This window comes from Ictidomys tridecemlineatus, chromosome 9, assembly GCF_052094955.1.
Source record: "Ictidomys tridecemlineatus isolate mIctTri1 chromosome 9, mIctTri1.hap1, whole genome shotgun sequence".
Lineage (NCBI taxonomy): Eukaryota > Metazoa > Chordata > Mammalia > Rodentia > Sciuridae > Ictidomys > Ictidomys tridecemlineatus.
The window spans coordinates 52,100,112-52,127,053 of record NC_135485.1 but is presented as its reverse complement, the minus strand read 5'-3'; the positions used below and the strand labels follow the sequence as shown (position 1 = coordinate 52,127,053).

The 26,942-nt window shown below is 34.0% G+C and overlaps 1 long non-coding RNA gene across 1 annotated transcript in view; it reads left to right on the top strand.

Annotated features, from left to right (window-relative positions):
- LOC144366701 (uncharacterized) overlaps positions 1-26,660 on the top strand; it is a 62,114-nt gene extending 35,454 nt beyond the window's left edge. Inside the window, exon 3 of the long non-coding RNA XR_013425802.1 lies at positions 25,625-26,660. This is a non-coding gene — a long non-coding RNA (uncharacterized LOC144366701). The remainder of the gene's footprint in view (positions 1-25,624) is intronic.
- The last annotated feature ends 282 nt before the right edge of the window (positions 26,661-26,942 follow it).

Below are 26,942 nucleotides of genomic sequence, written 5' to 3'. Positions count from 1 at the left end.
ATTGTGGCAACGTTTTCATGGATACAGCAAGATCAATAAATTTTGGAGCTACGATAGTTGCTCACATTTATACCTCTTACTTTTAGACCTTTAAACAAAAACCAAAAGGAGTTCATTCTACAGTGTTTTGTTTCAATGATTTTTTTAAAAAATTGTGAATGCCATGAAAAAACTAGAATTCCATGAAAGATGGTCTCTTCTCATTTCTATACAGAAAGTGGTGCTAGAACTGTTCATAATTCTATACCTACATAACTATGTAAAGACATTCAGTGAGGTTTATCATTGTTATTTTAGAAATAAAATTTAAAATAGCATTAAATAAATGTGTAATGTCTTAGAGAAATTCTAAGGTCTTCAATTGGCAGGATTATGATATCCTAGAATGACTAATGAGTGATGGCCACAGGGTTCTAAATAACCATGCAATGTAAGCCTTACTTAAATCTTTGTGAGATTGATCACTGATTCCCTTTTACTGTATCACCTGTACAAATTTCTCTGATTTCAAATATTCATTCAAACTTCCTTCAAATAAGGAAAGTTTTGACTTCATGCTACCAACTGAAATTGTATCTTATCTAGTATTTTACAAGTGAGGATGATTCTACTTCTTCCTAAATGTGTAGAACTAACTCAAAATAATGGACATGCATCATATTCTTTCTTTCACCATGAATATCACTTTGCTACTTAAGTCTTACAAAAAAGCAGCTATGTCAGAAAAAAGAGATAGAAGTTCTCTGCTCTACTACTTCAGTGTATATCCAGGAAAGAATTTGACATTGTATACATAGTGTGTTTCAAGTATTTTAGCCAGCCATTCACCACAGGGACCAATGGCACCTGAAAGCAGGATATTCTTAGTTGATTTTTGTTGCTATAATTAACTACTTTGATATATTTAATGAATGAAAATTTTTTTCTCAGTCTTCTGAGGCTGGGAAGTCCAAGAGCCAGTCACTGGCAAAATTTTTGTTCAGTGGTCTGTGCTTTCACTAAGAACACAGCAGTCCTCCAGAGAGGAGGAATGCTTTGTCCTCATGTGGCAGATGATGGAAGGACAATGTAGTTTTGATTTGCATTTTCCTGATGGCTAAAGATGCTGAATACTTTTGTAAGGGAGAAAGAGACCACACAAGAGACTGGCTCCATGCAATTGGCAAAAGGGAATTTATTGGGGATCCATTCCAGTGAGCTGGGGCCCCGTGCTCACTCAAGAAGGGAGAGCAGCCCGGAGCCCAGAGCAGAGGTCAAGCCGAGCTTAAGTACACTTTCTGGAGAGGGCGGTGGGATTTGCATACATCAGAACAAATCGTCATGAAGCGAGTGAAAATTGAACAACAACTCTGAGATGTGATTGGCACATTCATTGGCGGGAACAGGTTGGACGGGAAGGGGGGGGGGATTGGCTACTCCTAAGCGGGGATACACATTCAAACTGATTGGTTCGGGCCCTGTGATGAACTGCACAGGGCCCTAGGCTAAATGGCCAGTAGGGCGTTGTTTTAACTATCTCAGGAATCTGGGTGTAACCGAGGAACTTAATAATACCTAATCTTTTACATTCAAGCTTTCCAGCTTAGAAACTTTACCCTTTCACTTTTTCATATATTTATTGGCCATTTTTACTTCTTTTCAGAAGCATCTATTCAGCTCATTTGCCCATTTATTGTTTTAAATATGATTCAGTTCCATTTGTCAAATTTTCTTATAACTTTCTGAGCTATATGGATCCTATTTAGAAAGCTATTGCCTGTATTTACATCATGGAATGTCCTTCTTTATTTTCTTCTAGTAGATTCAAGATTTCATCAATCTTGACTCATTCATTTCATGGATGATCTCATGCCTGGGTCATTCTTCCATTTTGAGTTGATTTTTTATGAGATATATGGATCTAGTTTTAGTCTTCTATGATGGACATATGGCTTTCCCAGAAAGGTTAGTTAAAGAAACTATCTTTTCTCCAATGTATGTTTTTGGCAATTTTGATAGGAATCAGGAAACAATAGCCTCATGGGTTTATTTCTTGGTTTTCTCTTCTATTCCATTGGTCTAGGTGTCTGTTTTCATGTTGTACCATGCTGCTTTTGTTACTAAGCTTGCTCTTTTTGCTCAGGATTGCTTGGGCTCTCCAGGGTCTCTACTGCTTTCATATGAATTTTAGGATTTTTTTTCTACTTCTGTGAACATGAATATAAGAGTTCTTTGCATTTTCTAGTATCTTCCTTAATTTTATTTCTTCCATTGTAGAACACATGCCCAATATACTTTTGAAAAATCATATATTTATTTATATTTATAGTTGGCTTATTTATTTATATTTTCATACATTTGTGAAAAAATCTCCAATTCCTCCTTAACATGGGATACAGGAAAAATTAAATTTTTTATAGTAGATAGTTTGTTGAGATCAAAGAAAATGGAACATGAAAGTCTCAGAAGACCACCTTAGGGTCCGCCAGGACAAGTTCATCTAGAACTTCCTTAAAAATGACCATTGAGCACAGTAGCACTTTTCTATCACTATCAGAGTTGAAGTAATAGTTCAGCACATTTTTGATTGTGTTGTTTTGTTATGTTTGAGTTTCAAGTTTTCTTTACATATTTATAAGTCCAGTATTAATTATCCAATATATGATTTAGAAATATATTGTGCAATCTTGTGATTTGTTTTTTCATTTTCTTGATGATATCTTTTTATGAATGAAACTTTTAATATTAATGAAGTCAAATTTATTGATTTTATTTGGTTTGTTTTGCTTTTAGTGTCATATCAATGATGAAATAAGAAAATAAAAAAGTTTTAACTGTATTTTCCTTAAGATCTCTATATATTGTATGTACAAAATGTATACTTCATATACTTCCTTTTGAAATTTGTTAAAAGAGAACAAGAAGTACACATTCTTCCTCCATCTTATAATTGTGGATTATTTTTACTGTGCTTTATTGTGTGGATTAGAATTGGAGTTTGGGCCGGGTAGAATGGTACATGCCTAGTCACCCAGGAGGCCTAGGCAAGAGGATTGCAAGTTTGAGGCCAGCCTTGACAACTTAGAGGGACCTATCTAAAAACAAAAAATTTTAAAAAGGTGGTTATGCAGCTTAGTGATAAAATATCCCATTGTCTGATCCTAGTAACCAAGAGAAAAAAATTAAAAATTAAAAAAAATAGTTGAAGTCTGGGTTTATTTACATTCAGCCTGAAAAACTACTTTTAGATTTTTTGTAAGGTAGACTTGCTAGAAATAAATTATCTGTCTTTGTTTTTTTGTAAATGTATTTATTTCTTATTTTGGAAAAAATAGTTTTATGGTATATAGGATTTCTCTTCAACAGAGATCTTTCATTGTTTTGAATATGACATACTAGCCTCTCATGGATCCAGAGTTTATGATAATAAGTCAGCAGTTAATGTTTTTGGATTGCTTCATGAAGTGTCTTTCTTTTGCTACTTCACAATTTTCTCTCTTTAGTCATTACCTTTTACTTTGATGTGTCTGTGATTGGACCTCTATGTGTATCTTACTTGAAATTCATTGTACTTCTGGATTTTATCAATCAATGTCTTTCATCATACATTGAAAGTTTTCAAATATTTTTTAAAAAGTATTTTCTCAGATCATTCTCTTTTCTTCTTGTATCCCCACTTCACACACCTTGGTGTGCTTAAGTTTGCTTCATAATTCTGTAGGGCTCACTCATTTTTTTTCATGTTTTTAATCTCTCTGTTCTTTGGGTCATATAATCATTGTTTACCAACCTGCCGTGTTGACTGACTCTTATCAGCTGCTGTTTCAGATCTACAATTGGGTTCCTTATAATGAACTTTTTAATTTCAATATAGTAATTTTCAATTTTAATATATATTGTTTTGATTCTTTTAAAGGAATATAATAACTATCACTTTTTGTATCTTCAATATTAGATATTAGATTATTTTCCCCCTGTAAATATATATATATATTTTTGCATTACAATTCTTAATTATTACAACTTCTTTTATTCTTGGGAGCTGGTCCAGGGAACTCCTCATACTGCAATATGAAAATTGGCTTGTAAAGTTTTCCTGTAAAATATCTCTTATTCCTATATATGTTGAAGGGAAGAAAAAAACAATTAGGGAGATAAGAGTAAAAATTTAAACATTAGGAAGTTGTAATTTAAGAAAAAAGAGGACATGTTAAAATTAAGGGAAGAAATCCTTTTGAAGTCATAGCCCTGTGTATCTGATTTTGGGGGATTTTGTTTGTTTAATTACTTAATAAGCAGTAGTGCTGAGGGCCATTGCCAAGTAGGAATGATGCATCGAAATTTCCTTGCCAGTGTACCCCATGTTAAATGGACTTGCCTTGGAAATTCGCTGTGATGTTGCATGTGTGTTTGAGAAAGGTGACCCTGCTCAAGGACCAGGGTGGATCTAGGTTTAGGGTGTATCCTGCAGGTTTTAGGAAGTATCTCACTCCTTGGGTTTAGGGTGTTCCTGGTTTAAGACAAATTTAGGGCGTTCCCGGTTTAAGACAATCTGGGTTTAGGGCAGCTGAAAGTTTAAGATTATTCCTGCTGGGAATAGGGCGTATCCTGCTGCCTGAGTTCCTGTTGAGTTCTCATGGAATTCAGAAAGTATTTGGGAAGTGAATTGTGTGGCAGAACTTGGATTTCCCCAGAACGTGTGTAGAGGCCGGTGTGAGTTCCGGAATAAAGAATTGCTGTTTGAATCTACAAAGCTGTGTGGTGACTCCTGATCTTGTGCCCAGCCAGACTGCAGCACAGTAGAATGACTCCAGTAGATAATATTGGGTTGCCATGACTGGAGGCTGGGGAAAGTACTGAATAGACATCTTTTTTTGGTGATGCAAATGTTTTTTTATCCAGAATATTGTAATAGTTGCACAACACTGTGAATTATTGAATATCACTTATTTAACTTAAAATGTAAAATGTTATTTTTTTACTTGATTATTTAAAAAAAATAGCCATATTTGTCCCAGAGGCCCCAATTTGTTATTCATAGCTTGTACCATAAATTAATACCTACATATTCAAAATAGAAAATACTCTCATTTTTATTGTTTACATCTGAAACATCTTTATTATTATTATTATTATTATTATTATTATTTGGTATTATGAATTGAACCCAGGGTTGCTTAACTACTGAGTCATATCTCCAGCTTTTTTTTTTTTTTTTGCATTTTACTTAGACACAGGGTCTAAGTTACTTAGAACCTTGCTAAGTAGCTGAGGCTGGGTTTGAACTCATGATCCTCCTGCCTCATCTTTCAAGGCACTGGGGTTACAGATGTCCACCACTGTACCTGAATTAAACACGTTATTTTTTCATAACATTTTAAGTAATTTAGGTGAGAACTACAATCATTGTGGAAATTTTTAATTTGCTATGTTGAAGGACTGTTCTTAAGGCTTTACCAAGTTAAGACATCTGTCACACATTTTCTAAAACTATTGAGATAGGCAATGATGTTACCTCATCTCCATTTCACTGGTGGAAAAGCTGACACAGAGGATAGGTTGGTGAACCTCACATGACTCTGTAGTGGAATTGCAAGGATGTGAATCCAAGGTATGTGCTCCAGGTTTAATCACCATGCTTTCTGGGTTCCACTTATTTTCAAAATGTAGCATGTATAGTTTCCATATTTTTAGGCCTCTATCCATTTTATATTATCACAAATGCAAACTTTAAAAAGTTTGGAAATATTGTTTAAGTTACTCATCACTTTATAACAAGCTGTCTTCAAGTATCTTTAAGACATTAATAATCATTTAAGTATAACTGTTGAAATCTTGGTGTGGGCTGGGATCATTGATGTGGTTCTTGCATAGGGTTTCTCAGGTGGTTTCAGTCTTATGGTTGCTGGGACTATTATCATCAGAAAATCATTCACTCATATACCTGGTGAATGTTATCTACTGGCTGGATAACCATGACTTTTCAGGCATACTTTTGTAACTCTACATCAAATCATCATTGATCAGCAGGACTTTGAGTACGGCACAGGGCTTCAGAATGTCTCAAGAGAGAATGAGAGAAACAGAGATATATTTAAACAAAGAGAAAGATAAAATAGCTTTTTCTTATTGAGCTTTGGAAGTTAAGCTGTGTTATAATGAGATGTTGTGTTGATTAAGAGAGCCACACAACTCTACCAAGTGGAAGAGGAGGGAACACATATGATGAAAAGACTGTAAATGAATGTATATTCCCATCTCAAGACCCCTAACAAATAGGAAGCTCTTTTAGATTTTATAACATGAAGTCAATAATGTTGTCTCTTGATCCAAATGTGGCTACACAAATGCATTTACTTTTTGAAAATGTCATCAAGTTGTACACTTAATGTTGAATGTTTGTGTACTTTTTATATGTATGTTATATTGCAAAGAAAGCTTACATTTAAAGAAAATTCACAAATATTATCATGGGGTGGTCAGCACCTTGCCAGGGAATTCTTGCCTGCTCAGAGGGATAATCCTCCTAAGAAATTAAAAGTTTATGATAATTAAAGAACAAAAGACAAAGTTGGAAAGGTAGTTTCAAAAAGTTGGAGCCCCTGATAGGTCCAGTCCACAGAGGACCTGGAGCTACACAATTAGAAAATGGCTCCTGTTTTTTATTTATAAGGTCACAGGTATGGAGTCTTGCTTTGTGATGTTTTGCAGTTAGCAGGTTGATTGGCATCTTGGCAAGTCATACCCAACTCAGAGAGGCTGTGCACAGCAGGTCACCCCATCGCCAATGCTGTGTGGGACCTGGGAAGAGCTGAATAGGACTCACAGTGTGTCTAGGCAGTCAACCAGAGAAAATGTACACTGGAATTTCCCAGACCCCTGATTCTCCTATTCATTAGACTTCCAGGCAGGACACTTCACACACAGCCCATGGATAACTCTCAACAAAATATAAACAATTGAATTATTCAGTGGAAGTCATTAAGCAACTGTAAATATTGACATTAACACAGTAAAATCAATAAAGTTATTTGAACTCAGAATTTCATAAATTTAATAAACATTATAATGAATTTATTCATATATATTTTAAATATGAAATGAGTGTGTTAAAAACAAGCGCTGCATGGATCAAATATTTATGTGCCAGATTTTTGGTCATTCGAAAATTCTGAATGACACTGAAGAATTGACAATATATCTGCCAATGTCTTGATTGGGCACAAGATCAGGAGGCACTCACAGCTTTGTAGGCTCAAACAGCAATTCTTTATTCCCGCTCTCACACCGCCTCCACACAGGTCCAGGGGCAAAACGTGTTCTGCCGTCTCCCGCACCATCCACCTACTCCACGAGGCTCTCTCCAAATCCCATTTTAATCTCACAAGAACTCAACGGGAACAAGCAACAGGAACACCCTAATCCCAGCAATAATCTTCAATCTCCAACTTCCCTAAAACCCATTATCTTAAACTGGCAACGCCTTAAACTCAAGGAGCCGGTTACTTCCTCAAACCTGATCAGCTCTAAACCCGGATCCACCTTGGTCCTTGAGCAAGGTCACCTTATTAAAGCATGCATGCAATGTCCCATCGAATGTCCTCTAAGCAGCATGGGGTACGCTTGACAAGGAAATTTCAATGCGTCATTCCTACTTGGTAATGGCCCTCAGCATATATCAATTCTTGGAACCTGTTAACATGAATCAATTTGCTTATTTCACCAATTATTTTTTCAACTAACATAATATATAAAACATTATTGTGAAAAGTTTAGCACTGTGAAAGTACATAGGGTAATATTTAGAATTCCGATCCTTGATATTTTGTGTAATCTTCAGGACTAAATTCCCTGTACTTCCAAAGTTTTCATATATTTTATTTATTTCTGAAGATATACATATATATGTATATCTTCAGACACACACACACACACATCAATATATATACAATATATATACATATATATACAATATATATGTATATATATTATATATATATGTATATCTTCAGACACACACACACACACACACACACACACACACACACACACACTGGGGATTTAACCAGGGATACTTTACTACTGAGCATTTTTTGTTGTAATCCTACTGTCTTCTGAGCCTCTGTGATTACAGAAATTCATCACAGCTTATTTTTATTTATTTATTTTTTAAAGAGAAAGTGAGAGACAGAATTTTTTAATATTTATTTTTTAATTATCGGCAGACACAACATTTTTGTTTGTATGTGGTGCTGAGGATCCAACTCGTGCCACATGCATGCCAGGCAAGCATGCTACCGCTTGAGCCACATCCCCAGCCCTTATTTTTATTTTTCTGGAAGTTAACATGTTGGTATTAATATGACAAGGAGAACTTTCAATGATATTGCCTCTAATCTATTAATTCCTTTTAATTGCTGTATTTTCTGTATCCCTTCATGTAGCTATAAATTCATTGACTTATAACCATTTGTGCAGTTGGAAATGTCCATATATACAAATGCTCATGTGCAAGTACTTTTTCCACGATGAATGTTTAGATGTAGAATTCTAGGATGACACAGAATATTTTAATTGTACTTAAAAAGATTTTATCACATATAAGGACTCAGAAATAACTTTCATAGACTTCTAAAGTTTGAAAGTCTTCTCTGAGGAAACAAGTTATTGACTTAATTTCTATTTCTCAAAGTATCAATGACTTTTTTTAATCTTATATGATATTGAGTATTTTTAGTTCTCTGAACTGCCACTTTATACCCTGCATATATTTCCACATTGAACTACTTATCTTTCTGACTGATGATTTACATTCATGCTCACCACACAATGAACACTATTCCTTTGATACATTTGTTACAGTAGAAGTTTGATGAAAATTAATTCATATGTATGTCTATGATTTAATGTTATTTTTTTCAATTGTACTAAATTGACCCAGTTTTTCTTTAAAACTGTGTTAATTATCTACATGTGCCGCTTGGAAAAAAATGTGTTAAAAACTGTTCCTATATTTTCCCTACCACTGAAGTTTTATTTTTAAAACAAAAACATGCCTTAGGCTGGAGAATGTTTTTGTTTGTCTTAGATAAAGTTCTTCTTGCCCATAATAGATTATTCTTAACCTGGACCACTTTAATTTTAAAGAGCTTCCATGATGTGCACTATCCAGGAGGGCCTTGAGAATCCCTTTCATTTTATTTGTCAAATTTTCATAAAATTTTGATAGTTTTTTTTTTTTTATTCTTTGCATTGTTACTGATGATGGTAAACCGGAATATGTGCAGGTTTAAAATGAAATGGTCATTTTTTCATTTTCAGCTATGTAGAAATATTTAATATTTCTGTTTTGGGGTTATGAGAAAATAAAGCAAGAGTCTCATGAGGAAAAAGAAAGAATGAGGATGAATGCTCACTAAAGCATGGCCATATAGAACAACTTGCATTTTGTTAAACACTCCTCTCCAAACACATTTAACATCACAGAGTGTCTGAAAGGTAGCTGCATGGCACTGTGTTGCCTCCTGAAATAAATAAACATACATGTTTACTTGTCACTGTGGGAGAATGAAAATTGACTATGTCGTATTATATTACAGGTTATATGTTATCACAACCTATAATTCAAGACACTCTATTTACTCTCAATATTTAAATATGAGAATGAAATCAACCAGGTAAATCTTTGTAAAGTCTCACAGGCCAAAAAAAAAAAAAAAAAAAAAAAAAATCACTAGTTAGTGGGCCAAGACTTTTCCAGACAGCTTAAAGCTATAGAAAGCTGTTTGAGGTACTTCTAATTCCATGAGCATTCCACTGAGAAATGAGATGAGCTGGTAATTTTGCCATGTCCATATAGAAGAAAATGTAGAACAGCCGGTGGATGCATATTAAAGTCAAGCAGCAGTTTGTCTTCCAAAGTTGAAGTGAAATTACGTATACTATTTTCAAGTGCTCATAAAACTTTTATAAAGGAGTTCTCAGGCAAGGTCACAGATTAGAATCTCAGCAAATTTAAAGTTTTTATATGAGATAAATCTTACTATAATGGAATAAGACTAAAAAATCAATGGAAGAAAAAGGGAATGCACACCATCTATTCTCAAATACTTACATTTGGGGTTGCATTTATTGCAATGGACTAAACTGTTCATAATTGACTCAATACTTTCTCACTATTTATGCTCCTAAAACATACACATCTTAAAGAAAAAGCAGTATACAATAGTGCCGCAGCCCAGCTGGCTGGGCAAAATAAGGGGGGGGGGTGACGAATAACTTGTGTACGTTGATACAGCAGGAGAGGGAGCCTTTATTGTAGGGCAACAGAGCTATTTATACATTTTGCACAGCTTATCTTAATTAGCATAAACTAGATACATCAGTCAACCAATAAGGAATCTCCACACTTAATGGCTGGCTTTTGTTATTTCTCAAACCACTCCCTCTGGCATTTTGCAAGGCACCATCCAGACTTGTTTACAAACTCTAACATTTCTTTGGCAAAATACCAGGTGTTATTTTGACTTGTCTACAGACCTTAACACAACAGCATTCCCAGGCAAATATGTAATCAAGAAAAATATTCACTGATGATTAGTGTGTTCTTGGAATCCAAATAAAACATAGGCCTTAATTGTAGGGAAAATATTTTACTCTATATGGAGTGCAGTGACTCTCTGCTTAAAAACGTAGAACAGATTTTGGAATTGAAGATCTCTGTAGGCTACAGCAGAAGCAATCCACTGTTCTGAAGGATTGTTCTCTAAAATAGAGCACACATTCACAAACATGAAACAAAAATGAACATATGAAATAGAATGGATTAGCATGGATGAACAAAAGAATGAGCAAGATCAGCAGTGGACACAGTTAGTGAGTTTTCTGTTTTACTACATGTAATTTGACTGGTAGAGCCTCCAGTAGGAATCCTGTATGCGCTTCAGGAATTACAAAGTAACTGATTGAAAGTGTAATATTTTAAACACCCTCTATTAGGGCCTATTGTATTCCTGGGTTGTCTAAAATTGTCTTGTTTCTAATTTTCTTTTCCCTAACCATCCATCTTATATGTTATTGAAGTACTTAATCCATCTTATATGGTATTGAAGAACTTATTCAATGTGTTCATCTCGATTTTGATTTCATTCTAGCCTAACTAACTTTTGCAATATGTGTGTACTCATTAGATGTTTGCACTTCACTTCTTCTCTGACTCATAATTTCTGGTTAATTTTTTCCAGCTTATCTAATCTATATTGATTTCAATTTTAGGCACACACCTGACTGCTTCCCTGCCCAGTCATCATGACTCAGGATTTCAACTCTTTTCCTAGTTACTCTATTTAACTTTCCTATACCAAAGGAAAGCCAGTATAAAAACTTCACAAGTACAGAATGCTAACAAAAAACCAGAATGAATTATAAACTTAAAAAGATGGCCAAGCAGACTTTTCCAAGAAAATTAATGATATATTTACATATACTTTTTATTGGGAAATATATATGTGCACCATCGGTGAAGCACCAAATAACTGGCTACTCCAGTGATGGTTTGATGGTGGTATACATGCAGCAGTTCTGTTTGAATGGTACAATTGTGCTCAACAGAATATACTCTCTCTAACCAAGGTTGAGCTAGTTTCTACAGAAACCACAAATCCAATGAAGATAATATGTCAATTTTCATATGTTTAGACATCAGAAGTCACCACCAATGTGGCTACACATTCAATGGGCCAACTCTTATTTTTGTCAGAACCCCTATATGCTCCCTGGTTTAAGAATTTCATTTTCAGAAGAACGCTATGCCTCCTCATGGGAATTTCACCATGATGCAGTCAGTTCCTAAGGGTACAATAATTCAAATACTAACAAATGAAAAATTTGAAATTTTATTATTTGCTGTATCATTTCATTTCCTTGTCTCTCATCTCCAAACAGAGTTTGAATCTACATGCTGTTACTATTGAATCTATATGCTATAATCTATTACTCAGGATGGTTGGGTAGCCACGGGAAAACCGATCATTCCAATGTCCATTTTCTTAACTGTTATTCAGTAATATTTGTGGTCATTGTTGGGTTTTAGAAACATGTTTGTTATAGACTATATTTTAGAATTATAGATTATACTTGAGAAATGTAGGAAGAAAACTTTTAGCTGCTCTATTTGTATTACTTTTCTTTTAATAAACATTCCTTTTGACATGGAAACTAATTCAGAAAACTCCTAATTAAACAGTCCTTGAGAAAGATATCTCAGCTTCATATTTTATTTTCAAAATAAAACTCATGATTATTTACTGCCTGTCTCCAATCTCTGTCGTGCTTATATATGCCCTACATTAAGTGTTATAATTAAAATAAATGAGACTATCCCAGAGATTAAAAAGATGAAGCATTTCCAAATTCTGTCTTTATAAGTGACCACTCACAATTTTTTTACTGACTTTTTTTGATTGCTGAGAGGTTTGGAATCTGCAAGATTCAATATTGAAGGAACAAATACATGGATAACTTTTAAATTTGGGGCATTTAATATAAAAATAGATTTATATGACTCTGTTAAGTCTGTCTTCATGTTTGCATGTTTCCCTAATGTGTAAATATTGCTTTATGTGAAAAAAGAGCCTCATTTGCCTGAGAATAATATATATACATGGTTTCCCATTTTTGAAAGTACATTACTGTATTTTTATAATATTAATATAATGCATTTCTTTTTCCTTTTTTTGTATTTTATCATTTATTTGACTTTTCCTTTCTATTAATATGATGGTGTATTTAATAAAAAAAATAATTACTTGTCTACTTATCTGGACATTATTATAATAATTAGCTTCATTAACAATTATTCTAAAATTTTCAACAAAAAATAGTGCCTTAAAATTTTTTTTATTTGTTAAAAGTGCTAATTATGTCTCTCTTTCATCCAACTATTTAAACTTATCTGTTGTCAGGCAGAAGGACTGCTCTTAATTGCTTTTGTCTCTGTAGTTTACTTTGCAAACTGGATTTATTTATATATTTATTTATTAATTTAGTTGTAAATGAACACAATACCTTTATTTGTTTTTATTTTTATGTGGTTCTGGGGACTGAGCACAGTGCATCATGCATGCCAGGCAAGCACTCTACCACTGAGCCACAACCCTGGCCCCTGAAAACTGAATTTAAAGACAATATTTACATATATTTAAAGGCAAGATTTGGAGTCTTGCATAGGTTTTAAAAATTGCTACACACAATATTTGTTTTTTACTGAATTTTAATTCAATCAAATTTCAATTTATCTTGGTTCTTTATTCAATTTTTGATTTATTTTTCTATGTATTGTTGGAGAAACATAAATAAAAAGAAAATACAAATTTCTGTTTTTCACATCCTCACTACTCTGGATATTAAAATAGTTAGAAGACTCTAACTAGAGTAGTAAAGCAAGAAATGGGAGATCTTATTGCAGGAGGAGGGAAATCTAACATAATCTGGTGAAACTGAACTAAACATGCAAGTCTTCAACTCTCATTCTTAACAAAAGGGAATAGTAACTCCTTTTATTTTCTGTCTTATGACTAAATTATATAGGATCAAAAACAAAGTAAAATATCAATTTAAGAATATTCAAAGCCTCATGTGGAAATAACATTATGTCTTTCTACCAAAGAGTTTACCAAGTTGTATAGTTTCAGGTAAGAAGCTTGTTAAGATCATCCAGAAAGCTGGGGACATAGCTCAATTTGTAGAGTGCTTGCCTCACATGCATAAGGCCCTTGGTTCAATCCCAAACACCACCAAAAAAAAAAAATCATCCAGGGTTTTTGAAACAAAGAAAAGTTCCACAGTGAAATATTTTTTATTTCATGAGGATGTGTACTGTAAATTCTCATGAAGCACAGAGGGCTTTGTTTAACAACCTGTTAAGAGACTTGACCAAATTTAGCTTGGCTTCCATCTGCAGTAATTCATGGGTTGTGTCTTTACAGGTGATCTCAACCTCCATGATATGTCTTTGCTCATGAAAATGCAGTTCTCTTAAGCAGCAAAATATGTATTGCTTACTGCCCCCTGCTAGGCCATTTTCAGTAATTTTCCACTTCTTCCTCTGTAATTCTCCATTTTCACATAGCTCAATAGTCCTCTTTGGTCCTTCCACTCCTTACAGGTCCCTCCTCAGATTTCCTTCTTATTCCTATGAAAACCTCAGTCATCTTTGTTTTACTAGGAGTTGAGCTCAGTTTATACTGTAATCTCTTTCTTTTACACCAGTAGTCTAAATAAAATATGTCTGTCCACCTTTAGCAAAGATCTGGCTCTAGTTTGCTGTGACAGACACACAAATGGTACATTTGATTGCATTTTATTCAAACAAAGGATGTTCCTAAAAATGCATAATAAAAAATAATCAGGTTTCCTGTTATTCTTAAATCAATAAGCTAAGGATTCCATTGTCTCATTTCTTTTTAGTTATGATGATATACAAGATAGTAATAAGGTAGAATTTTTAAGGAATTTTGAAACTAGAATTATATAATTGTTAATGTTTAATGAGGAAGAAAATATATAGGTAAATCAAGTAGGCAAAAATCTTGTAGAACATGGAGCATAATCTTGCCACACCTTAATTTAGAGTGGTCGAATTAAATGGGAGAGTCTGCCTATCATGCATACTGACCTTAGGTCTCAATAATTCTATTCTATCTTTTTCTTTTACCTGTCTTCATAAAATTTTGATAACAGAAAATTTATGACAAGAAAGTAGCACTTGCCACACAGGTCTTTAGGACTTAATGACATCCAGAGAGTAGTACTGGAACCATATGAGGTTTGGAGCAGATGGCCACAGGTATTTGACTCCTTTGTGTGTCATGTCAAACATGATCAGTTCAAAATTTTCATAGACTAGTCACTGTGAATGGTTGATAAACATATAGCATTCTCTTTATAGCTAAAGGAAAATCAAGTAGACATAGATAGATTCATAAAATATCAAAGATAGACATGAAATTTTTGTGAATGTGGGAAAACAAGTGCTAAAAACATGGAATGGAAATAAATTATTTTCTTCATTGATAATTCCAAAGATTGTAGTATATATGCTGGAAATTCTTCAACCCATAGGATTTAGAAATGAAGAGAAAAGATGGGAGAGCTCAAGTACTTTCTAATGTACAGTTTTCCAAAGGCAAAACAAACCTGAACAACAAATCTATCATTTGAACATGCTGAGTTTGAATTATCTAGTAAACAATTATTAATGGACTATGTGTACAGGGTTCCAAAGAGCATCACAATTTGGAGATAGGAGGCAAGTCCATGGCTACTTTCAGATATGTGTCTGAAAGATGATAAAGAGATGGTATTGATCTGAAACTGGTATTGAAATTTTATGCATGGATTAGTGATTAAAACAACAAAAACAGATTCAATCCTGACTCTGACACTTCTTGTCCTTTTATAAAATTCTTTGTTTCTAGTTGTTCATTATTTAATACAATGTCTAGGAAGAGTGGCTTTCTTTTCTGATCATCATGAGCAATATTATATTAATTCTTAGAATATTTTGAGTTGTTTATATTATTTAGTAGCTTCTCAATAAATGCTGGCTATCATTGTTGTTGTTTTCCTTCTCAATATTATAATATTAGATTCTGAGAGAGCTCAATATCTTCCATTGAGGCATTGTACATAAGTACAATTTGTTTCTAGTGTTGAAATACTTATTACTAATGGGTAAGAAAGAAGGGTGAAAATAGGGAAATGGCTTGTCAATCTAAACTCCAAACTGCTAAAGTGTGACATAGTAGCACTAGCTATGGAGGGGACTTCTTTTCCTTTTCATTAAAAAGAGTGTGAGGACTGTTTTACAAAGAAGTATACTAATTTTGATACATTTCTAATATGGTAGGGAAAAGCTATAATGGTGAAGTTACATAATATATTCATAGAACTAATAATTGGTACCATATTATATGCATTCAATATGTCAGCTAAGACATCTGAGAAATATATATTTTTACATTAAAACAGCATATGAAAGATATATTCTTTTTCAAAATAAAATAAACAGAATATATTCTTGACACAATATTCTTTAGGATGAATAATAGCTGTACTAAAATTAAAACAGCATTGCTTTTAAAATATAATTGTCTCCTGTGTTTTAACTATCAATATACTCCTGCTATATTTTGAATAAGCATTCCCCAAAAGCACATTGCTAAAGATTTGGACACCAACCTATGGTAGTATTGTGAAATGAAGGAGCCTTTAAGAAGGGAGAGGAAGTTAGATTATTGTGGGGATTCCCTTGAAGCAGACTTTGGGACTCCCACCGATTTCTCTCTTTCTTTTTCCTGTCCATTGTGATGTGAGCAGCTTTGGTCCATCTGCCATGATGTACCACATAGACTCAAAAGCAATGTAGCCAACCACCATGTACTGTAAACTTCTTAAACCATGAACCAAAATAAAACTTTCATTCTTACAAGTTGTTTGCCTAATATATTTTATTACAGTAAGAGAAAACTGAAGAATAGGAAAAAACTGATAGAAAGTTTGAACATTGCTGCGACAATTCCTGAGACGATTTAGATAAATCTTTGGACTTGGTTTGGGGAAGGAGTTTGGAGAGGCAGGCTAGTAAAACCCTAGAATACTATAAGTGTAGTGTAATGTAATGGGTGGTTCTGGTAAGAACCCATAAGACCAAAATGCTGATAGACATGCGGACAGTAAAGGATATGCCCACGAGGTTTCAGATGGAATTAATGGGTTTATTGGGAAATAGACTAAAGGATTTCCATTTTGTATCATGAAAGAAACAAACAAAATAAAACAAAACTTTGTTTTGTCCATACCCTGAGGCAGTGAGAGCCTATCTAAAGCTGATGGAATAGTTAATCTGGTAGAGAAAATTTCAAGAAAGCAAAGCATTTAGGCTCTGACATGGAATTTCCAGATGCTTTAAACCATATTTAAGGTGAGAATCAGTAGCAAAAAAGAAAACAGAAAGATTTTAAAAATTCACATTTTGATGAGAAAAGAAGAGTTTCTAAAGGTATTACCAAAGAGGATTAAGATGCTAATGAGACAAACTGCATTAAAAAAAATAAAATAAAAAGCAAAACCAAATACTTTTAACTGGGAAAATAGGAAAGATGTGCTTTGAGGGCATCTCAGGAATCAGCAAGACCCCACTCATCACAGGATTCACAGAAAGTATTACTTTTCATTTCTAAGACTTTCACTTGAGAAGAGATCCCTGGGATACCTGTTTGTACAGGGTCACTTTTTCCTGCTGGATTTCCTTTTCTGTGTTTAGCTCATCAAAGAATTCTGAGGCCACTATGACCATAGTTCAATCAGGCTTGAAACAACTCACACATGCAGTAGATCTTATCATCGTCCACATGATGCTGGTTGTGTGTACACAGAATGTAAGAGTTGTATGCTCATGGAGGTTTTCACAGAGACTTCAGTGAAAATCCTGGGAGGCTAGGTTGTAAGTGGCAGTATTGAAGGTCCTGCAAGCATCCATTTACATGCAATATGCGAAGCTGTCAGAATGAAACTGATGCTGCAATGGAGAGAGACCCCAGCAAGCTGGAGATGCCAGGAACCTGGAACATTTGCAAAGGGAAACTGCAGGGCAGGAGCAGAGCCAGAAAAGTGTGACCATGTAGGTTGCATCCATCAAGTTCACAGGGACAGGGCTGCCCATGACCTAAGATGCTCACATTCTGCCACCATGTGTCCCAGATAATGGATATGATGATTAAGGATTTAATGTTTGCCTTGCTGAATTATTGTCTTGCTTTTTTCCTCATGCATTTTATTTTCTATTAAAAAAAATTCCTTTTTGGTGGGAAGGTTTACCCTGTACCATGGTATCTTGAAAGTGTGTAAATAATTTATTTATTTCTGTTTTTAAGTTCTATAAGGGCACACAGATAAATTCGCTTTGAATCTTAGAAGAGACATTGGAATTGGACTTTTGTGCAATTGTGAATTAATTAATTGTTTGGGGACTCTTGGATTAGGACTAGATACATCATTCATAATGAGATGAAAATGAGCCTTTGGGGACCTAGAAAGTAATTCTATGGTTTGGCTAAATGTCCCCCAAGGTACAATGTTAAAAACTCTAGTTGTCAGACTGGTGCATGTGGGAGGTGGAACAGACTTTAAGAAGTAAAGCCTAATGGAATAAACCTAGGTCACTTCAGGTGACACCTTCTGGTGAATAGTGGGATCTTACACTTCTTCCTTCTCTCTTTTTGCTTCTTGGCTACCATAGGGTGAATGACTTTTTTTTTTTTTTTTGTCTGCCATATAAAGCCTGTCATAATGTGCTACATTGCCACAGGTACAAAAGCAACAGGAACAATTGGTCATGGAATACACCTCTGAAATTGTTAGCTAAAATAAATCTATCCTTCTTAAACCTTGTTTATCTCAGGTATTTTGTTACAGTAATGGAAAGCACTCTAACATTACTTCCCCCTCAAAAGCTTTATTTTCATCTATAGACTTTATGATAGGGGGAATTATATGCAGAATATTAATAATATTAAGATTGTAATATAGTAGCATAACAAATTAACATTTCACTATGGACTAGACCTCTGAAATTGTTACCTAAAATAATCTCTAAAATAATTTGGGGACCAAATGTTTCTCACTCGGAAGTTTTGTCTATTATACAGAAACATTCCAACCTATCTCATATGTGGCAATTATTTTTTGATTTTACAATTCTTTGAAATGAAACAAAAACAACCACAATCATAAACACTAAAAATATACCCACATGTATAAATAGTAGCCTTTTTTTCTCCAATGATTTTAACTAAGCAAATTTGGAAACAAGAATCACTTACTATTTATCACTGCTGGGCTGAAAATATTAGCATAACAAATTTGGGAAGATTTAAATGTAATGGGAAAAGGAGATTGATTATATCATAATGATTTATTGAAAATAAACCATTTTAGAAAAGTTTTAAAAGTGAACACATTTTAAATGAGATTATAAATATGTTAATTTACTTCACTATAGTAAGTTTTTTACTTTCTATATGTATCCCACAGCTTCATGTTGTATACTTAAATATACACATAAAATTTCCAAAAAAATGATGAGTTCTCATGCTGAATGTTATAACCATATTGAACATTAATACTTTTATAACATTCATGTTTTTGTGTTTCAAAGTTTTCCTAATGCTTCATTGTAATCATTCTGTTACCACTTTCAATGATTCCTCTTAATTCTCTTTATTGGTTATTAAAAAATTTTACATTGTACTTAATCCTTTGACAAACCACTGAAAAAGACAGGTAACACAATACTGATGGTTTTCATCTACTATTAAGTAAATATGTTCTCATCCTTAGATTCACATTCAAATTCACTGCAGCCCCCTTGGCATCTATGTGAGAATTAATCTATAAATATAATGGAGTTAAAAAACACAGTTACACCCATGAAGGATTGATTGTTCGTAACTGGATCTTGAGGGCATTCAACAAATCTGTGCTTAGATTTATTTGAATCTCTTTAATTTAAATAACTCTTAAACATAAAATGAGAATTGCATAATATGAGACACTAAAAGGGACAGTGTTGTCTAGATAAATATTATTGCATCCATGAAACTGCGTTTAAATATTTTTAACATCTCAGTGCAGACAGCACCAACTCCAATGGAGATGTACATGAAGGCACATGTTACACAGACTGGAGATTGGACAATGAACCCATGATTAATAGGGCAACAAATAGAGTAGAAAACAGACTAAAGAAGTCATAGGCCAAAGAAAGACTATGTAGTTGTTAGAACTTGTTCTCTAAAATAAAGAGTGCAAAAAATGTGGAAAGAAAAAAAAATAGTGTAATCACTAGGTCTGATATGAAGGTTATTCAAGGCAACAAAGAGAGAGGCCTTGAGATAAGAGGAAGTGTGTTATCACTTCATGATAAAGATTCTGTTATATTTTCCCCATGGAAAACACAGTCATTCATAATAAAACAAAGGTGTTATACTCAGTGGCACATGAAATAACTCTATGGTACAGAAAGACAATCCAGATAATTTTGGAAAATTCTGTGTAAAAGGTAACTATGCTTGAAATAAAGATTCTTTGACCATAAAAAATAATGAAGGTGTAATGAAATTTCCTTAGGAGTATAAAATAAACATAAAAAAGTTTGGTTCCAAAATTTAGTGTTTTAATAATAAATTATTAGTCAGATTACTACTTATTGAATCATTATCAACCTTATTGACTGTTACGAAGATTTTCAGGATTTATTTCCAAAGGTTCAGCAAGTAGCTCATTCTGAGGGATCCTCATGGTATATCTGAGAACTGTACCCTAAGGTATCTGGTTTCCTACTGTCTTCAAAGAAAGTTTAGGGAGAGACCTTATTCTATTAGCCAAATGTTAAATTAAAGCAGTTTGGAATTCTAAAATGTTTTCAGAGATCATATACTTACATGATTATTAAACATGCAACATATGAGGAAATGAAGACAAGAGTGATTACGTAAGGAGAACTAGTAAAAAACAGAGAAAAATAAAGCATTCATGAATTCTTTACTTATTTCCCCATTCAATCAGGTAAAATGCAAGATATTTTTCACACAGAGTGATTGGGGAAAAAGAGAAAATAAATAATAAATTCAAGGGTTTAAGAAATTGTTTGGCAATTATAATTTTATTGCAAAAAAGTAACAATTATTAATAGTTTGCACCTTTATATTGTATATGTTTACTATACTTGCTCCTATCTTCCAAGTTTAATATTAATATTTTCACTTTTTAAATAAAATGAGTTTACTTATATTCATTAATTCTACAAATTATTGTTTTAAGTGTCACATTTTTTGATATACAAAAAAGTTTATGTAATCAATTCTTTGTGAGAAATCTATTTTACTTAGCAATTACACATATCTTTTTTGGTAAATTACAAGTTATTAACACTTTTTCCATGGAAAATTTCAAGTGGCATTTTCAAAAAGAGTTTAGATTATTGTTATTACTATTTCTAGTCTTGGAAATTCTTTATGCTTGCAAAAAAAAAAGATTAAAAAAAGAAAAAGAAAAGAAGAAAAGAAAAAATTTTAATGGTACTGAACTTTGTTCCATCAACTATTTCCTCTTCCATAAATTACTAAATTAATAAATTACTAAATTAATAAGTTTACTAAATTACTATAAATTACTATATAAATTACTAAATTAATCTGTGCCTTTATAGCACAGATTAATATGGTATACTGTTGCCAAACCATTTCCTGCCCAGTTACAAAAAAAAAGATATTGATTATGGAATTCTCAAGCCATTTTGATAAAGTGGAGTAACATTTATTATGCAATTTATTTCTACTTATTGTATGAATGATAAAAATATCTTCAAGTTATGAGCTAATAATTAGCATAAGTGATTACAAGAAAACTATCTGATAGGAAACTATTCTAGTTGCAGTAGTACATACGTACTCAAAAATATAGTTATATGAAGTGGAAAATTAGTCATATTTTATGAATACAGGAATCTTCCCATTTAAAGATTACTTCTGTTTGACTCCTTTCTATTTCCCCTTTCCTTCCTTGATTGGGAGGAGGTAATAATCTTGTGGGTTAGAAGCAAAGTCCTTGTTGCATACTATAAATTTTAGTCAGCTTTCACATCTCTGTGATAAAAAGACTTTACAGGAATAACTAGGGAGGAAAAGGCTATTGTGACTCAGTTTCAGAGTCCTCAGTCCATAGGCAGCAGATTTTATAGCTATGGGTCTAAAGTTAGGCACAACATCATGGAAGAAGGGCATAGAATGGAAAGCAGCTCAGGATATGGTCCCAGGAATAATAACTCTGCTTACCAAGAACAAAATATAAATCCCAAAGGCCCACCCTCAGTGACCTACCCCTTCCAGCCATGTCCTACCTGCCTAGAGTTACCACCCAGTTAATTCATATTAGTGTGTTACTCCACTGATCATATTAAGACTCCCATAATCCAATCATTTAACCTCTGAAAACTCTTATATTGTCTAACACGTGAGCTTTGGGAGGACACCTCACATCTAAACCATAATGAGCACATTTTAAAATGCACTAGATTCACCACAAAGATAGAAACCCATCTCCACCATTCTCTTACGTCTTTCCAATTTAGACATTAGGAGAGTCCAATCCAAAAGGGCAGGCTGATTTTTTTCTTTCTCCTAATCTGTATGGCTGGGTGTGGATTTGAACAGGCACACTGAAGACCCCTATTCTGTATTTAGGGTGAGTAAAGAGGGTGAGATTCCATGGGTAGCCTAAAATGCAAGAGGAAATTTAGTCTATTTTATATACCTGCTTAACGTTTTTGTGCTAGTTCTGTTAGAAATTAAAACTCCTTCCTGAATCATCTTCAATGTGTACAATAACTGAGGGATTCTTCGAGGAAAGGAGTAAATGAGAGAGAGAAATTTCATGTCTGTGTACCTGCATACAATATCATGATAACAAAACTTCATATTGGACCTCTTAAATATATTTCTTTCTTATCTCAGTATTAATGTCAAAGTTATTAGGAATCTTTTTCCCCCCACAAAACTCACTATGAGGTCAGTATTCATATAATGGACATGAGTGTAGTAGTCTCTATGAAAATCCTACTTTAGGATTTTCACCTGTTGCCTGAACTCTTAGAAAACTTTATAATACTCTCCATTTCCACAGCTTTGCCCCTCTGCTATCCAATCCAATGGTTGTATCCTGAAGGCTCTCTGTTTTTTAAAAGGAATTCTGATTATATATCTGCTAAGCTCTAGTCTTCTTTGAATCCCAGTGCCTTTTAAGATTTTTCAAATTCTTGTCTATTTTCTGATTACAAATTACTTTTCCAGCAAAATAGGCCTGGATTTGGCTTCCTGCTATTAAAGATGCAGTTGTTTGGAATTGCTTTTACAGTATCTCCTGGCTTTTTTCCTCTTTCTTTTTTTTTTTTTATTGTTGGTCATTCAAACATTACAAAGTTCTTAATATATCATATTTCACAGTTTGATTCAAGTGGGTTATGAACTCCCAATTTTACCTCATATACAGATTGTTGTATCACATCAGTTACCCTTCCATTGATTTACATATTGCCATTCTAGTGACTGATGTATTCTGCTGTCTATCCTATTCTCTACTATCCCCCCCTCCCCTTTTCTCTCTCTACCCCCTCTACTGTAAATCATTTCTTCCACTTGTATTATCTTGTCTTACCCCTCCTTTCCTCTTATATGTAATTTTGTATATCCCTGAGGATCACCTTCCATTTCCTCTTTCTAACTGTGTCTTCTTTCCCCCCTGCACCTTAGATTACTTCTGTACACCATTCATCTCTCACTCTTATTTCAGTGGCTCTGGGATACTTTTTATGATCTCCAGTGGTTATTCTCTTAGCATTGTAATCCTGTTTTTAAGACTTTTATTTTTCTTTCTAGAGGCATATGATTAACCCTATTTCTTTCTTAAGTGAGGACCTTCACAATTTAAACAGATAAATTTCAAGCAAGGAAACAGAAGACACCATCAAAAGCCCACTAATGAAGAAAAGGCCAGGACCAGACTTATTCATAGCTGAGTTCTAGAAGACATACAAAGAAGAATTAATAACAATACTCCTTAAATTATTCCATGAAATTGAAAAGAAAGAAACCCTCCCAAACTCATTTTATGAAGCTACTATAATCCTGATACCAAAACCAGGCAGAGACACATCAAGGAAAAAAAATTAAGACCAATATCCCTAATGAACTTTGATGTAAAAAATTCTCAATAAATTTTTCCTGGAACTCATGCTTAATAATTTGTGCCCACTTTTTGCAGAACTTGGCTTCAAACTCTCAATCCTCCTGTCTCAGCCTCTCAAGCCACTGGGATTACAGTTGTGCACAACTGCGCCAGGCTTCACAAACTCTTGATAATAGACATTTTATGACAAGAAAACTCACAGTTGCCACACAAGCCATGAAGACCCAATCACATCCAGAGAGTAGTACTGGAACCAGGTTAGGTTATCAGAAGCTGGCCACAGGTATTTGACTCTTTTGTGGGTCATGACAAACTTGATCAGTCCAGGGGTTTCACAGACTGGTCATTATGAATGGCTGATAACCATATAGCCTTCTCTTTATAGCTAAAGGAAAATCAAGTAGAAATAGATAGCATAGACTAGAAAAAATAGAGATGAAATGGTTTGTGTATATGGAAAATGAGTGCACAAAATGTGGAAAGGAAATACATTATTTTTTTCAGTGATCGTTACAAACATCTTAGTTCACAGGCCAGAACAACTTGAATCCATAGGATTTAAACAAACGAAGAGAAAAGCTAGGAATGTAGAGCTCAAGTTCAGAGCTCAAGCTCCAATTTATAGACTGGAATTATTAAATTTCAAAGGCAAAATAAGCCAGAAGAACAAATCTATCATTTGAGAGTGCAATGCTTAAATTATCTAGTAAACAAATATTAATGGATTATGAGTACATGTATCCTAAGAAAATCACAATTTAGAGATAGAAACCAAGTCCATGCCTTCTTTCAGATACCCGTTTGAAACATGATAAAGACATGGTATTGATCTGAAGATGTATTGAAATTTTATGGATGGATTAGTGATTAAAACAATAAAAGCAGATTGAATCCTGGCTCTAACTCTTACACTTGTCCCTTTTATAAAATTCTCTGTTTCTAGGTGTTCACTGTAAAAAGCAAGGTCTACGAAAAGTAGCTTTCTTCATGGATTATCAAAGCAATATTATAGTGATCCTTAGAATCCTTTGAATTGTTCATATTATTTGGTAGCTTCTCAATAACTGTTTGCTATCCTTGTTGTTTTCTTCTCAGTATGAAGATTTTAGATTTTGAGAAGTGGTCAATATTTTCCATTGGGGCATTGTACTTGCATTTGTATCTAGTGTTAAAATGATTATGGCTAATGGGTCAGAAAGAAACATACATATAGGGAAATGTCTTGCCATCTAAACCCCAGACAGCTAAAGCATTACAAGGTAGCATTAGCTATGAAGGCAGCTTCTCTTTCTGTTTAATAAAAGCATTTAAGAACTATTTCCAGAGAAGTACACTAATTTTGATACATTTCTAATATAATGGGGAAAAGTTATAATTATAAAGTTACATAATTAATTCATAGAACTAGTACATGGGTGTCATATGCATTCAACATGTGTCAGCTGATTAAGATAAATTTAAACATGTGGAAAGACATCTGTCTGAGAAAGACATATTTTTACATTAAAAATTATATAAAAGACATATTCTTTTTCAAAAAAATTAGACAGAAAATATTCTTGACACAGTATTCATTAAGATGAGCAATAGCCATACAAGAATTAAAACAACATTACTTTTAAAACACAGTTTCCTTTGTATTATTATTATCAATACACTCCTGTTATATTTTGGATAAGCATCCCCCAAAAGCATATTACTAAAGATTTGGACACTATCCTATGGTGCTATTGGGAAGTGAAGGAGCCCTTATGAAGGGAGAGGAAGTTAGGTCATTGTGGAGAAGAATCTGAAGCAGATTTTGGGTCCTCCACCTGTCTCTCTCTCCCTTTTTTGTTTCCAGGTCATCCTGATGTGAGCAGCTTAGATCTACCAGCCATGATGTACCACCTTGCCAGAGACCCAAAGCAATGGAGCCAACTACAATGTACTGTAAACCTCTGAAAACATGAACCAAAATAAAACTTCCTCTTTGGAAGTTTTTTGTATCAGATACTTTCCTGAGAAGATTTGGACAATTCTTAGGAAATTGGTTTGTAGAAGGAGTTTGGAAGAGCAGACTAGAATAACCATAGGATACTATCAGTGTAGTGAAATAGGTGACTCTTGTAGAACCCAGAGGACCAAAATGCTGACAGAAATGTGGACAGTAGAGGAGATGACCATGAGGTTTCAGATAGACATCATGAATTTATTGGGAAATGGACTAGAGGATTTCCATTTTATATCATGACAAAAACAAAACAAAACTTCATGTTTTCCATACCCTGAGACTGTGAGAGCTTATTTGAAGTTGATAGAATAGTTAACGTTTTAGAGAAAATTTTGAGAAGACAAAGCAGTCAGGCTCTGGCCTGGGGATTTCTGCATGCTTTAAGCCAGATTCAAAGTGAGAATCAGTGGCAAAAAAGAGATCAGAAAGATTTTAAAGATTCACATTTTGGTGGTAAAGCAAGAGCTTTGAAGGCATTGCCAAAGAGGGTTCAGAGGCTAATGAGATGAACTTCATGAAAAAGAAAACAATTACTTCTCACTGGGAAAACAGGAAAGATGTACCTTATAGACATCTCAGGGATAAGCAAAACCCCACTCATCAGAAGCTCAAAGATGTAAAAGTAGGAAATTTCATTTCTAAGACTTTCATTTGAGAAGAGAGCCCTGGGATTCCCTGCTTGCATAAGGTCACTTGGCAAGTTTCCCTGCAGGATTTCTTTCTCTGTGTCTATCACATAAACCCTGTCATAATGTGCTGCATTTCCTCCTCTGTGTTTAGCCCATCACAGAATTCTGAGGCCACTGTAGCTATGGTCCAACCAGGCTTGATACAGTTCACACATGTGGTAGATCTTATCATCATCCACGTGATGCTGGTTGTGTGTACACAGAATGTAAGAGTTATATGCTCATGGAGGTTTTCACAGAGTTGTTAATGAAAACCCTGGGAGGCTAGGTAGTAAGTGGCAGTATTGAAGGTCCTGCAAGCATCCATTTACATGGCAATATACGAAGCCTTGAGAATGAAGCTGAAGCTTCAGTGGAAACCTCAGGAAGCTGGAGATGCCAGGAACCTGGAACATTTGCCAAAGTCCAAAAGCAACAGGAACAGTAGACCATGGACTAGACCTCTGAAGTTGTGAGCTAAAATAAAACTTGCCTTCTGA